Genomic DNA, 16,874 nt, shown 5'->3' on the forward strand with positions numbered 1-16,874 from the left:
TTGTATCCCAGGGTGTCTGGATAACTCTACCAGTGAATAATAAGTCCATTTTATTTCTTTAGGGGATTCTGCGCTTTGGAGCATACCTTATCCTGGATATCAAATTAAATGCCCATTCACGTTGAGCTCAAGTCACATGTCACCAAGGGCTGGGTATAGCAGCCAAGAAAGACGACACTGCCAGAGCTGGATTTTGCAAGGAAATGAGTTTTAATCATCAAGTTCAGTTTCAACGCTTGGAAATTATCCATCTTGATGAGGAAATAAAATTAGCTGATCTTTTACTTTGCTTATTTGAAGGCAATGAGACATTTCTTTGCATCAGATAATAGGTTTGTGACCCCAAAGGACACCTGTTCTCTCTTTACCATCTCAGCAGCTGTAAGCCCTGAGCAGCACATATGAGCATGAAGGAAAAGGGGCTTCCTTAATGGGCACAGTCAAGGATGGATGGTCTGAGCCAATAGCAGGGTCAGAGATACAGGGAACCCCAAACAGCAATTAATTTTAATTTTAATTTTAATTGGCCTTGGCATACCCTTGATGACTTCTTGCACAATAAATCCATCCTCCTAATTATTAGCTTAATTAACTTAATTATCAGTTAGGCTAATATTTAAGTTAGTTGGTATTCCCTAAGTTATTCACAGTGCAAAATGGCCCATGAGCATGCAGAGTCAGGAGGCCTGGGACTGAGATCACACTGATGGGTAACTGGGAGTTGACAGGCACTCCCACTGAGAACATCAGGCATACCACTGACCTGGTGTAAACCAGCTAAACAGGGCTCTGGGTCAGCCAAGCCCCCACACTCTCCAGTCATCCTCAGGGAGAGTTTTTCTCGAGGGTGTTGATCATCCCTGAATTGAGGGAAGTGGCCCCATGTCACCATGCTGGTGCTTGCCTCCATGCCCTTATTCATCCTGCCTGTGGTACCCTTAGCCTTAAACTTCACTGAACTCTCTCCTACCCAAACTTTATTACTCAGCTCAGTGATACCCGCTACTGGCAGTTGTCTCAATGGGCTTGCTAATCAATTGTTCATGTATCAGTAGCACCCAGCAAGTTTACTTGTGGGGCAATGCACTCTATAAATGTTTGATGAAGAAATGAATCAATTATCCTGTGCTTAGCACTTTTTACATTTAAAGTAATTGCCTCTTTTCTTATTTATCACTGCCAGTATGGTGAACCCCTTAAGGATAGGAAACTTATTTTTTTTTATGTCCCTGCTCTTAATAATGGATGGCACAGAAAAGGCACTTAATAAGTGGGGGCAGAGCCCACCTATCCCCACCCTGGGAGACTGACTTTTTTGCTAAGTAAGCTAACTTTTGTGTGAACCTTCTTGGTGTATAAAGTATTTTCATGTATCTTGTCATTGTTTATCCTCACAGGGACTGGGGATGAAGGAGAGTGTGTCTGGGGGCAGAGGTGGTGGGGGGGACTATGAGTTAGATACTTTCATTATTCGCATCACACAGATGAGGAAGCTAGAATTCATGAAGTTACATGGCTTGCACTTGATCACAGGTTCATAGGTGAAACAAGAAGTCTCTGGCTTTCCTGACTCTAAATCTACACTCGGTTATTTTCTAATCAATAGCTAAAGTTTGTTTCCATCTCTTAACCACAAGTCCTATCTCCCAGGGATACTCTCCTATCAACTGGCTATGAACTAATGTCCATTTAGGGGTTAACTCATTGCAGCTTAAGGGTTGAGATAAAGCACATACAGAGGTGTTTGACTTTCAAGATGATGATACTGAAAATTGATATTCAGAAAGGAATGAGCTTCAAGTGCAAGAATTTTAGACACATGGCCAGGTGAGGAGAAGTTGATGAACAACTATAGGCAGTAACCTGAGAGACCAGGTCAGCCATTTGTTATGCATGTTATCTAAAATGACAATATTAGTCATTTATTGCTGCATATCAGATACTCCTTAACTTAGCAGCTCCCAAGAACAGTAAACATTTATTATTGCCCATGGTTTCTAAGTGGCAGGACTCTGAAAGTGGCTTAGCTGGATGGTTCTAGCTCAGGGTACCTCCTGAAGTTCCAGTCAAGCTGCCAGCCATCAGGAGGCTTGAAAGGGATTGAGGATCCACTCTAAGATGGCTTACTCACATGGCTGCCAGCTATTTGTAGGAGGTATAGGTCCTTCCTATTTCGACCTCTCCATGGACTACTTGAGTGTCCTCAGACCATGGGGGCTGGCTTCACTCAGAGTGATCCAAGAGATAGTAAGTGATGGGGTTCAGGACACACTACTTTCAAGTATGGCACCTTACCATTTGAGAAAATAGCAGAAGCGGGAAGGTCTCCCTGACTTTCCCCTTTGACCTTCTCTCCTGAAGCTGGCCATAAAAGAATTACCTGACCTTCCTCCCTGAAGTAAGTCATAAGACCCTAATTCCAGAGATACCCTCCCTCCGTACACCCAGAGGAAAGTAACACACTTATCTTCAAAGACACAGAAATGCCAAGAAGAATCTGAACAAACAGGTCTTCCTAAGTTCCGACCAGTTGATCACTACTAGATCACCTTGTTCTCCAATCATAATTCTCCACAATTCTCCACTTCATCAAACTTGGTGTAAAAAATGCATAAGTTTACCTGTTTCTTTGGGACTTCATTTCTGAAGGCTCCCATGTCATGTCACATTAATAAAAAAAAAAAAAAGTGTGTTAAGTAAATCGAAAGGTGAGGGTAGAGGGCAATGAAGAAAGATTGATTAAGGGGTACAAATATACACTTAGAAGAAATAAGACCTAATGTTCAGTAGATCAGTAGGGTGACTATAGTTAACATTAATCTATTGTATATTTCAAAATAGCTGGAAGAGAATAATTTGAATGTTCTTAGCATATAGAAAAGATGAATATTTAGGATGATGAATATTCCAATTACCCTGATTTAATTACATGAAGGTATCAAATTATCATGTGCCCCGAAAATATATACATCCAATATGTGTCAATAGGAATAAATAGGCCGGGCGCAGTGGCTCATGCCTGTAATCCTAGCACTTCGGGATGTCAAGGTGGGTGGATCTCTTGAGGCCAGGAATTCGAGACCAGCCTAGCCAACATGGCAAAACTCCGTCTCTATGAAAAATAAAAAAAAAGATACAGGCGTGTTGGCATGCACCTGTAGTCCCAACGACTTGGGAGCCTGAGGCATGAGAATCACTTGAACCCAGAAGGCAGAGGTTGCAGTGAGCTGAGATCATACCACTGCACTTCAACCTGAGTAACAAAGTGAGACTCTGTCTCAAAAAATAAATAAATAAAAAGTGAATAAATAATTTTGTATGCTTTTCTATCATTAATCTGTTTTTTTATTACTGGTGCCTCAGTCATGAGCCTTATGATGGGTGAGAAAAGAGATATTACTTTTTCTCCTCTACACAAAGTCAGAAGCCACAAAGTCTTTTCTGATGTAGCCTTGAAGTCACGCTTCCTCATTTTTACAATATCCTTTTGGTTACAAGGTCAGCTGCATTCACTGTAGGATGCATTCAACATATGGGAAAGTGAATATTCCTGGGGACCATCTTAAAGGTGGCCACCATAACACCAACAGGTTGCTCTGAACAAGATCTTTGCTTTGCCCCAAAATGTAATTCACTGACGGTTCCACCATGAAATCACGGTTTTGATTTTTTGTGTGTTTTAGACAAGTAGACCTTTAGCAAGAAAGTAAATCAAAGATAACCAAAGACACTAAGTTAGATTTTCTACCCTGATGAAAGTATGAGTGGCCAAGATCACACAGTTGGTTTCTGGAAGAGCTCAGAAGAGACAAGAAGGGCAGGAGAGCCAGCTGGCCTCTACATTCACCAAGGTCTCAGATTAGACTTTTAACTTTATCCCCAAATAAAATCTCTCAAACAGTCCTAAAGATATAGGAGCGAAGGAAGGCAATATTCATTGTCCAACCTTAAACCCAAGCCTTGTAACTATACAACACTGCCTGTAGTACAGGATGACTATAAATTAATATTTTTCCAGATTTTGTGACTATTAAAATGCACTATCTTGTATTTTTCTGTAAAAAGTTTTAACTTATAAAATGTAAACATCGAAAACTTTCATAATTCTTACGATTCTCATTTTTAAAATTGTTTCTTTTATTTTAATATACAAGGGACCTCAAAAAAACTGAAGTGACCCTGGTCTGTTAACATCTGAGAGGCTCGTCTCATGACCTCTCAACCCCTCAACTCCTTGGAGTCTCATTCTTTTCCTTTGAAAAAACCAGAGGGTTGTGTAAGTGACCTCTAAGGTTGGTCCAGTTCTTGCATCCCTTCAGGCACTAAAGCCATAGTAGTCAGTGCTTATTTTTCAATGCTCTGTGTGCCCTGAATGCTCCTTTAGTAAAGAATAAGAAGAAGAAAAGGGAAGTAAGTATAAAGGGCAAATTCTGACCACCACACCATGTGGTGTAGTGAACCAAGAAAGAACCTGACATGGGAGAAAAACATAGAACCATTTTTGCAGGATTTTTTTTTCCTTATCCACAAAGTCACGTTGAGACTGGTTTTTGGTTTGAAATAAAAGGGAGCTCCAAATATTCTGGCAGGAGGTCATCTTTCCTTTATGGTTGTTGCTCAGCCTGGGCCTCTGACTGTCCCAGGAGCTGGGCCCTTACCCCACAACAGATCTGCTCTGGAAGAACTATATTTAGATCCCTTACCTTAGAAACCTGACCACAGAAGGGCTGGCTTTTTTCGTAAGATATGGGGGTTGTATTAGTCCGTTTTCACACTGCTGATAAAGACATATCCGAGACTGGGCAATTTACAAAAGAAAGAGGTTTATTGGATTTACAGTTCCACATGGCTATGGAGGCCTCACAATCATGGTGGAAGGCAAGGAGGAGCAAAGTCATGTCTTACATGGATGGCAGCAGGCAAAAAGAGGAGCTTGTGTAGGAAAACTCCCCCTTTATAATACCATCAGCTCTCATGAGACTTATTTGTTATCCTGAGAACAGCATGGGAAAGACCTCCATCCATTATTCAATTACCTGCCACCAGGTTCCTTTCATAACACATGGGAATTCAAGATGAGATTTGGGTGGGAACACAGCCAAACCATATCAGGGGTCTTGCTGTGTTGGCTAGGTTGGTCTTGAACACCTGGGCTCAAGCAGTCCTCCGACCTCAGCCTCCCAAAGTGCTAGGATTGCAGGCGTGAGCCACTGTGCCCGGCCTGTTTTTGTTTGTTTCTTGTTCCTACTAGAATTGCTGCAAAGAATCACAAAAGCAGCATGGCTAGGACACTGGGCTACTGCAGCAAAGGGAGGCAGCAAGTGAAGCAGTGATTCTGGGTGACCATGATGCCACCGGGCAGACTACTGTTTGTGCTGCCAGTGTTCTGCTGAAAAACACGTTCTGGGTCTGTGGAACCGGCAAATAGACTTCTGTCAAAAGGCACAGTTACAACAAATTTAGTCTAAAAATCTTAATTGCCTTTTATTGGCAACTCTAAAGTCTGGCAACACCTCATTCTGTAAAAAACAATGAGTGTTCCAATGAGCTGAGCAGAGGAGATTGGCTTTATGGACAAAAAAGGGCTGAATAAAGCAGAAACAAAAAACAAAAAGTAGACTGGCAATTTCAGTTATTTTCCTTGTAGAGGTTAAAGCAGAGGGGACTTCCTTATGTTGGCTAAAACTGGCCTATTTGGCTATTTGGAATTTGGCTATTCTCTCTCTCTCTCTTTCTCTCTCTCTCTCTCTTTCTCCCCCGCCCCCCATGTCTTGGAAGGTTAGATAAACAACTTAGTTTTTAGCTTGATGGCATGGAACTTTAGAATGAGTGACTCCATCTTGGTTTGGTCCATTGGGCCTAGTGCAACAGCTCAGGCCAAACCAATAGCCTCCTATACATTTTATTTAACACTTCCTTGGACTGGGGCAGGGGTATGGCCAGGTGAATGAATGAGGAAGGTTCTGAGCTGCCCCCTGACTTTGGGCATGACCAATATCCACGACTTGTTTTGTTTCAGGCCCTCCCCTCCTCCTCCTATCTAGTGAGCACCCAGTGATCCAATGTCCTTGTCCCCTGGTAAGGCTACTCTGCTCTCCTTACCACTGGAATTCAGCAAAGTCTCCTTCCTGGGTATCATATACACAGGAGGATACACATATTGCTAGTGAGCCAGTCTCATTTTGCCTATTGCACAGTGTGTCAATCAATGAGAAGATGAGTTTTACAGCAGAGAAGCTACCAAGTGAGCAGATGGAAGAAGAGTTCTCAAATTTGCCTTCCCAAAGACAGAGTTTAGGGATATTTATGGGATAACAAAACAGGGTGGTCTGAAGCATAGGGAAAGGTGACTTGAGGTGAGGGAAAGTGAGAATCAGTGATCTGCACAAGGGTAGGCAGACTTCATGGCTTTTCATATGATGGTGTTGGTGCTACCAGTGTCCCAGGTTCTTGCAGTCTCCCAGGATTTAAATCAAGAGTGATCACCAGGCATAGAAATAAAGGGAGTTTATGAGGTGGTGCACAAGGGAGGCAGCTGCTACCTGAGGGTAGTGTGTGTGTTAGTTTGACAGGGTCTTTCCATAGGGAAGGGTTACATCAGGGCATGTATAGTAGGGGTTTTTCCAGTGCTTGTGTAGTGACTCAACATGTTTCTTCATATATCATATGTAGTGCTAGCATTTTAAATCTCCACCCTGGGGCATGAACTTTAGCATTAAAATGAGGAAAGCGTAACTTTAATTTGGAGTTTAAGTCTGATGCACATACAGAGCTCCCAGGAAGCCCCTAGCCCTCAAAATAAAACCTTGCAGTTAAGAGCTTCCTGGGTCTTTTGTTACTGATTGACTGAGGGTTAGATAAGCTAGACTTTTTCATTCAGACCATCTTAAAATAGGGAATTAGCCAGCCTGAATGTCTCATTTGCATGATCTGAGAGTGGAATTTTTGGTCCTCTGACATCAAAAGGTTACCTATAGGATGCTCCTGTAGGCTCAGTTGGAGGGTTGGTGGTCTCAGCTGGTTTGAACTGGACAAAAACTGACCCTAAGTTCCTGAAAAACAACTTAGGCAACTGTTACCATAGTGACCATTACATCAAAGCTGTTATCTATAAGAAAGCTAGTGAGTGGAAGTTTAATTATATTTTGCCTAGCTACACGACTTTTAGCTATATAGGTTTTAAAATCAGCTAGAAGTGAATGACTAAAAGCAAGCAAGTTTGACAGACCTAATCAGGTTAGCCCTTCTGTTTCAACATTTCCCTCAAACTTCCTGTTGTACCTGCCACTGGCTGGAGCTGCAGAGTCTGGCTACCCAAGAACCTGACATACTTCCCAGTGGGATGCGGGCTGTCAATTCAGCTGTTCCTTTAACAGAAACAGCCAACATCACTGCAGCTGAAGCTTTCTTCCCTGAGGTAATTTCCCTCAAACCCTGGGGAAAAAAATAGGTCTGGCCTCTGCTTTTTCCAGCTTTTCTTTCTGGAGGGGCAAGAGATTGATCTGGCATCCAAGGATGGAGATGCCCCTGTGTTGAAGATCTGTCCTGTGTTTTCACTGGAAACCAGCCAGAAAGGTGGGGCTAAGCAGAACTTTTCTACATTGGTGTTTGATCGCAACAAAAGAACCCAGGAAGACCTGCAGTTGTTGTCTACAACCATGTGAAGGACTGCCACAAAGAAAACTGAATAGGTCACTTAGTAATCCCAGAGGAAGAACTGGGACCAGTGGGAGAGGTTAATGGGAGGTAGAGTCCAGCCCAGTGTAGCACATCCTGCCTCAAGAAGTAGTGATCTCCCTGTCACTTAGAGCATGTAAGTAACAATCTGTCAAAAATGTTGGACAAACTCCAAATTAAAAAGAAATTTCAAGAAGCTTAAAAACCAGTTGAGTCTTTTTTAAATGGACTTGAAGAAGTAGATGAATGTAGGAGTCCAGAGAAACTTGAGCAAGAGATTTCTTGCTCTATCAAAGTTCCCAGTATGAGGAGCTGGCCCATCCTCTAGTTTTACTCCAATTTCAAAAAGCTTCAGGGACCTGGAGGGAGTAAGACAGTGTTCCTACCACAGTGCCTGCCAGAAGGGTGGGCTGAGGGAAGATGGGCCTCTTCAACTCTCAGCATCTGTAATTCTGACAAGGAAAAAACTCAGAGGAGATACGGAAAATGCTTCAAATCATCCCCAGACTGTATATTTAACAAAATTGGGGTTTGATTTTTTCAAATAAGGCATCAGTGGCTCTTTTTAAGCAACAAGAAGATTTTTAATGCAGATTTCCCCTTAGGGCTTTCATTAAGATGTTAACATCTTTCTTGTCACAATATCTACTTTATTGCAATGAGTCAGTCTTTCTCTATTCTCTTGCTGAGACATCTTTGCAAGATAAACTCTGGGCTGAGAGCAGGGCCTAATATTTTTTTAAGTAAAAACCCCTTCCAGAGAGTACTAAAGAAAGGGTTGGGAGACAGAAATTTTTAAAAAAGAAAAAAAAAAAACATGCTCCCAGTATGGTGAGATCAATAGATGGAACCAGAAACATTCCTGAGGAAGAAACTGGGCTTACTGTACTCTGCTGGTTAAAACCCAACTCCCATTGGACCAAGTACATATTTCTGGTGCTGGGAACATGCTAGAACCATTTTGCTTCTACCAGTGGGGATATCTAAGCCCTTTGAACACAGCCCTCACCTCTCCATCCAACCCTTAGCTCCCTCTCTGGATCACAGGTAAGTGACTGTACAGTCACAGATATTTTTCTTCTGCAGAGATCCAGTCTGTGGAAAACGTAGTCACAGGAAAATAAATGCCATATATAACACCATGGTTATGGGGATAGAGGTGTCAACAAAAAGAGTCTAACTCTGTAAAATATTTGAAAAGATTTATTCTAAGCCAAATTTGAGGGACTCATAATGGCCCATGGCACAGCCCCAGGGGATCCTGAGAACATGTGCCCAAGGTGCTGAGGCTATAGCTTGGTTCTATACATTTTAGGGAGACATAAGACATCAATCAATACATGTAAGATATACATTGGTTCCATTCAGAAAGGCAGGACAATTGGAAGAGGCGGTGCTCCCAGATCACAGGCAGATTCGAAGATTTTCCTGATTGGATATTGGTTGAAAGAGGAATCAATAGAAAGAAATCTCTGGGTTAAGATAAGCAGGTGTGGAGACCAAGGTTTTATCACACAGATGAAGCCTCCAGGTAGCAGGCTTCAGAGAGAATAGACTGTAAATATGTCTCATCAGGCTTTAAGAGTCTGTCAGTCTTAACGTCTCTGTGTTGACGTTAATGATGATCAATTGTGCCTGAATTCCAAAAGGGAGGAGGTATGAGGCATGTCCAACCCTCTCTTCTCATCGTGGTCTGAACTAGTTTTTCAGGTTAACTTTGGAACGCCTTTGGCCACAGGGAGGGTCCATTAGTCAGTTGGGGGCTTGCTTGTGGTTTTATTTCTGGTTTACAGAAGGCCTTTTGTGTAAGATTCAAATAGTGGGAGAGCAGGGACAGTTTCCGTTTAGGGCAGAGCAGCCTTTAAGGAGAAGAGACATCCCTTTAGACTAGAAGTGAGAAGCCTTTCTCCAGAGGACCAGATGGTAAACATTTTAAGCTTTGAGGGAGGGCCACAACTGCTCAAATCTACTGCCCCTGGGAACACAGAATGAGTGAACTGTGTTCCTATTAAATTTTATTTATAGACACTGAAATTTTATTTCATATTATTGTCACGTGTCACAAAAAAGGATTCTTTTGATTCTTTTTCCAGCCACTTAAAAATGTAAAATCCATCCATAGCTAGCGGGTCATATAAGAGCAGGCAGCAGACGGTAGAGTTTCCCACCCCTGCAGGGGATCCTAACAGTTCCATCATGCAGTCTTTCCATGTGCTGTGTCCTGGGCATAGGACTGCATTAGGTGCACAGGAGGAGCTTCCCAAACACTGGGGGTGGCTGGCTAAACCCTCCCGGGGGGTTTCCCTCACCACTCAGGCTTTTCTTGCCACCAGACCTCAAATGCAATATTCCACCGAGAAAACCACATATGAACATTCAAAGTGCTTCTATTCTTCCTGTTGGAATGTGACTTATGTGTGCAGGAAGCAAGGTGGAGAAGTAAAAGCCCTTCAAAGGGACATTTGGCTCAGACAGAAATCCTGATTATAAAATAGTGCTTTTAGAATCATCTTGAAGTATGTTGGTGCTAAATATTCATAGGGAAAGAGATGTGTGTGAGAGAGAAGTGGGTTAGAGGGGAATGACACAGAGCCCAACCTTTCAGAGTGGCCTCACTGGAAAGGTGGTCACGAGAAAATAAACATCACAGATATAACGACATGGTTGTTAGGGTGGAGTTCTTGTACGTTCATGTCACAGGAGGGAGAGCTGGGGACGTTTTTCCTTTTAGACCTAGACCATAAGGGCTGCAGTGGAGATTAGAAAGTGGTTTTCCTCTGATGAGGAAAGTCTTTAGCTGAGACATTTTACCCTGAGAAGGAGAGGGAATGGCCAGTGCATTCTGGAGAAGTCTCCTCCCAGCTTACCAAAATAAATCAGCTGGGCCTGCTCTAAGAAAACATTTAGAGAACAGGTAGAATATAGGCCTCAAGAGGTAACAGGTTGTATTAAGTAGTAATGGACCCTGGAGTTTGAATCCCAGCTTTAAAATTTACCAACTCTGTGGCCTTGGGCAAGTCACTTAACTTTGTGTGCATCCGTTTTTCCTCTAGAGTTCATACCTACTGCTACATTGTTGAGATTAAATAAGATAATTTTCATAAAAGACATAGCACAAGGTATGGCAAAAATGAAGGCTTAATGAAAACTGGCCTTGGTTATCATCACAACTTTAAACAAAAATAAATTCCTAAGCCCCCTACCAACTGAACAGACCTCCTCTTGGCCAAGGTAACCCCAGAGAAACCTGAAAATGGAATTCCTGGTCATGTTGAGAAGGGAGGTCTGACACACCCCCACCTATGGAGTCCTGATAAGTAAGCAGCAACAAGAAAGGGGTTCCAGGTAGGGGAGAACAATTGTTCTGAGAGACAGCTAATTACAGAGAACCCACTGGCACAACATCCTGTTCCCAAAGACCTCATTCTGCATGTAGTCCCTTATCTGCACATCTTGTCTACATGTAGCCCCTCCAGCTCGACCCTGCAACATTTCCCTCCAGCCCCTGCCTCTTGGCAGACATCCTCTTCTCTGCTGTGCTGCCCATTGCTTTCTTGCAATGTATCTTTGTACTTTTTCTAATAAATCTACCTTCTTTACCCACAACTGTCTTGGTAAATTCTTGTACCACCCTCAACGCCAGCCCCAGCCAGTCACACCAATGACACCATCTTTTGGACTTTATGTTAAAATAAAGATCATAAGACTGGCAAAGCAGACTATTTGTGGCAATGTCAAATTATTAAGAAGACCTAAGGCCATGCAAGGGAGCACTTAAGTCACACCTACAAACCATAATATCTCATTAGATGGGTTTTTATTAATCCTGCATAACGTAGCCGACTTTTTAACCTGACTCTGGTCTGGCATGAAATGACAGATAGCAGATCCCAAAGGAAATCAAAATATTTTACCCCCAAATACACTTTTTCAACATGTTTTGAAATGGCCACCACAGGGCCAACAAATTGAAATGGTCCTGCAAAGCCCTCTTTTGTGGGAAAAATTTGCATACATAGAGAATATCTATTAATGCAGCAAGGCCTTCCCAATGCAGGTCTTTTCCTGGATCTAGGAGAGATTAAATAAGAGTCTGACACCTTTAAGGTCTGAAAAGAGACATTTACTATCTATTCTCTCCAAAGGCTGCTACCCTTGAAGCTTCATCTATGTAACAAGAACCTTGACCTCCATGAACCCCCTTATCTTAATTCAAGCATTTCTTTCTACTGACTTGGAGCCTTTAGACAAAGTTTTACTCTTTCAACCAATTGGCAGTGGGAAAATCATTGAATCCACCTATGACCTGTAAGTTACCCTCCTTTCAAGGAATCCTGCCTCTTCAGATTTAACCATTATATACCCTTTATATATTGATTTATAATTTTACCTACAATTCCTGTATTCCTAAAATATATAAAACCAAATTGTAACCCAACCACCTCGGGCATACTTTCTCAGGACCTCTTGAAGCTGTTCCCCGGGCCACGGTCACTCATACTGGCTCAAAAAAAACTTTTGAAAATATTTTATAGAGGTTTATTTTTCCATTAACACAACTATCACCATTTCTTAGAGACTTTCCTGTCATTTTCAATAATACATATTATTTCTAATTAGTTATGCTGAGTGGATCTTACATTTTGTGCTTTTAACACTTTTTGTATACTTTTTCCATGTATCTGAATAACTCAATTTGTGAGCAAATGGTTTTATAATTTGCCTTTTGTGGGGGCTATGGTCATTGGCCCCCTAAACGTTTGCTCAAAAAAATCAATGGCATGAGGCAGATTGATTAATAGGAGAAAAGGCATACACACTTATTTAACCTGTATGCACAGGAGCCTTCAGAACGAAGATCTAACTTCTCGGTGAGTTATACAGCTTATATACCATCTTGAAGTTACAGAAAGAATGGGGCCTTGGATTCTAGTAAAGCGTGTGATAGGAGTGGGGAGAAGAGGAATTCTATTGAGGGGCAATAAATGATTACTACGGAAAATGATTGGATGAGGAACAGAAATTAACTTGTAAATAGTTTGTAGAGTCCTGATAAGTCAGCAACAATGAGGAAGCGGCCCCAGGCAGGGGATAACCATTGTTCTGAAAAATGGCCTACTACAAACAACCCACCTACACTACATCCTATTCCCAAATACCTCCTTTGGTACATAGCCCCTCCAGCACAACCCTATAAAACTTCCCTCACTCCTGCCTCTTTGCAGACAGCCCCTTTTCTGCTACGCTGCTTGCTAAACTCTTGCAACATGTCTTTATACTGTCTCTAATAAATCTGCCTTTCTTTACCCACAACTGTCTTGGTAGATTCTTTTACTGCCCACAACGCTGGGCCCAGCCAGTTGCACCCACAATATAGTTTTCTTTTGAATTTAAATGATCCCTAGAGACAGTCATTATACTCCTAAAAAGGTCTGCTGAGATATGGCCACATTTTGGTCTTCTTTTCTGCAATAAATGATGAGATAACAGGGAGGGGAAGAAGGAGCAATTGTGCTCCTTGGTGGGTCTGGATCTTAGGGAGATAAAGGAACTTCAGCTTCTTTGGGAGAGATGATGGGGTGGGGCGAGGTCAGAGAGACCCTGAGGTTTCTTCATTTCGATATGTCAAAATGCCATATTTTCGGGTATTGGTTTCTGAGTGAATGAATAAGATTCAAAGTGAAGATTCATTCACCTTGAATGAATAAAATTCAGATTACTTACCCTCTCCCCAGTGTATGAGTATTTTGATCTTCAGTATTATGAACCATGCTACCATAAACACTTGTATAAAAATATGTTACAACTTGTATGCAATAATTTTTTTGACTCTCCCAGAGAAGGAAACATTGGCTTGAAGCATGCACTCAGGTATGAGTTTCATGGTGTGTCTTATAGAGATTAACGTTGACACTAGTGATGTGTGAGAATTCCTGTCTGCAAAGAAATGTAGCAGCATTGAGTTCTATTATTTTGGCTTGTTTTTGCTAATAAATATGAAGTGGGAGCTCATAGTTGCTTTGTCTTTAAATTAAATTAATTACATGTGAGGTGATCATCTTCCTCACCAACTTTTCTATTATATCCTATTTTCTATTATATTTGCTACTGTTCACATTATCCAGCAACAGGTTCAGTCGACACATGGTCTTGTCCCTTGTAGATGTGTATAACCTGTTGATATATTTTGAATTCATACTTTTCTCTATCTTATCTGTGATGTGCATTTCCCATTTGTTTTCTTTATATCTGGATTTTGTTTTTCATGAAGTTTTAAATCTGTGTGGATCTTAACCTATCATCCTTATTGCTAAAAATGTTATGATTCAAGCAAGGAAGAAATTAACTTCCCCCCACAGTTGCATAAGGATAAGATTCTATTTTCTTTTCCTTTCTTTTTAACACTCTAGTCCCTAATCCACCTAGATGTACAATGCTATAAGTGTAAGTTATAGATCTGGATTTTTCTCCACATCCCTTCTAGTGATCCCAGCAAAATATATAATTATCTGTTTCCCTTTGGTTCCTTATACTTCACTTGTCACATATTTTTAAAATATTTTTTCTTTAGAGTCTATTTCTGGAATCTCTATTATCTCCCAATGACCTATATTCTGTTTTTAAGCCAGTTCTATAGCATCTGAATAATTGTCACCATGAAACAAAAAATACTTGCTAGAGCAAGTTTCTGGCAAGCCAGCCCAGTACCTGGCATACGGTAGAGGCTTATTTAATGTTTATACAAGGAATGTACAATGATCTCCAAATTATCTTTATTTCTTTCTTTTTTTTTTTTTTTTGAGACAGAATTTTGCTCTTTTTGCCCGGGCTGGAGTGCAATGGCATGATCTCAGTTCACTGCAACCTCTGCTTCCCAGGTTCAAGTGATTCTCCTGCCTCAGCCTTCTGTGTAGCTGGGATTACAGGTGCGCACCACCACGCCTAGCTAATTTTGTATTTTTAGTAGAGACAGGGTTTCACCATGTTGGCCAGGCTGGTCTTGAACTCCTGACCTCAGGTGATCTGTCCACCTCGGCCTCCCAAAGTGCTGGGATTAGAGGCACGAGCCACCACACCCAGCCCCAAATTATCTTTATTTCTACATATTATCATTTATAATAACATCTATTTACCCTTATGGAGTATTTTTGCTGTTAATTTAATAGAATCAAATCTGTAAGATAACTTGGAGAACACTGCCATCTACAATACTTAGCCTTGTCATTCAGCAGTAGGTTTTCCTTTTTTCCTTATAGGAGTATAGATACGTGATATTGTAATTAAGGATCTTATCTTTATACTAATCCCCATTCTATTATTTAGTTGCCATTTCTCAGCTACTTGAAATTGTCTGAGAAATTATATTTCTCTTCTTTATATTTGCTTGAGATATGCCTTTGTCTTTAAAGCTTTTTTTAAATACTATTTACCAAAGTATTTTCTGATCATCTTTCTCTAGTAATTAATCCTGAAAGGGACTCTATACAGATTAAATTATTTATTAGAAAAAGCTCCAGGAAACTTTCTACTATTATATCTTTATTTACTGTTTCCATATTTGGTTAAGCTTTCCTGCTTTCTATTTTTCATAGAATAAATCTATTTTGTTAGCTCGGTTTTTTTTTTTTTCATGCATTACTATTATCTATTTATTTAGTTCCTTGTTTTTGTTTAGTTTTCTAATTCATCGTCAGTCCCAGTTTCAGTGTCAATTCTAGTCTTTTTTCATTTCTAACAATATTGAATTTTTTACATAACATCTATTATGCAACTATAGTCTCCACCTACTTGTGTTTATTATTTAGTCCCTAGATCTTCTTTCACTTTTTTTCTGGGTGCCTTTTTTCTCTTCCTTGAAACTGGAGTTGTCTGTAACTTTGTTTCATTTCTGTCACTACTCATGTTTTCCCCAGGCTTTTACAACTTTTTTTTTTCTTTTTTTGTTGCTGCTGCAAAACTTGTATTAATCAATTCAGGTTCCTTTAGGAGGGAGGGAAGCACAGGAACCTTCAAACAGTGTCGAAATGTGCCATTGCCTGGCTGAGAAAAGGTCCAAGCAGTAAGTCACAGGTGACTAAGGAGGAGAAGGGTTAACTGACCTAGAGATGCCTGGAAAAGAGGAAACTAGAGGTTCATTCCAACAGGAAGTTTGTGGGAGACACGGAGGATCTCCAGATTGGGTAGAGGAAAAAAGAAGGGCAGACACACACACTGTGTGGTTCAGGAACATCTCAGGCTTCAAAAAGATCTGCAAGACAAACACGGGGAGATAATTGGCTTCACAGAAAGGGCAGAAATCAGGGAAATTTCTGGAGGACTGATGAGCCAGACTCACGGTGTTATGTAAACACGAGAGCTTAATGGAAAATGTTTAGTAAGAGGTCATAATCACACATTACAGCCAATTAAAAGTCAGAAATGGAGCCTCACTACTGCTTGTATCTAAGCTGGTACATCAAGTAATTAGGTTAGTTGCATAGGTTTAGTGCATAGTACAAGGATACAGATCTCACTGGGGCTAACTCCTCATCTGCATGTAGGAGGGAACAAGAGAGTTGTCACCAGGAACAGACAAGCTCCTGTTAGATCGCTGTGTACATCACAGGAAGCAGGAGATGGGAGATAATGGGCGTGCAATCTAGAAATCCAGGGTTCACAGGGTGAAATTTTACAAACAAGTTTCCTGCCCTGCCTATATGAAGAGTCCGCTCACCCAGTGACAAGAGTAGCTCAGTCAGCTTGGCAGGTGTGAGAAGTGTGACTCAGTCATTCCTGCTAGTTTAATGCTGGCAGTTTAGTGCTTAGCAAACATCTGAGCTCGTATCTCTCTCCTAACTAGATTTTGCTTCTGGGATGAGAATTCACTATCAGGAGCTTTGCAATCTGCTGTGTGTTTTGATTTGCTTTGCTTTTCTGACCTCTTAGAGTAGAACTAACAACAACGGGCAGAATCTGTCACAGACCAATTTAGGTATTTCTGGGAAGAAGCCCTCCAAGAATTGGGTGGGTGGGGCCAAAAAGTATAAGTTCCTTGTGTCCAGGTGCTGGACGTCTTTAGTGGGAAGACTATAGATGGAGCTGGTAACAATGTAAATCGTTGGACAAGACCACGTTTAGAACTTCCACTCCCAAAATTCTGTTGGATTAAGTGCATGGAGCTGCTTCCAGTCTTCATCTGGAGGGAGAGGAAGCTGTTT

This window comes from Macaca fascicularis, chromosome 1 (assembly GCF_037993035.2).
Source record: "Macaca fascicularis isolate 582-1 chromosome 1, T2T-MFA8v1.1".
NCBI lineage: Eukaryota > Metazoa > Chordata > Mammalia > Primates > Cercopithecidae > Macaca > Macaca fascicularis.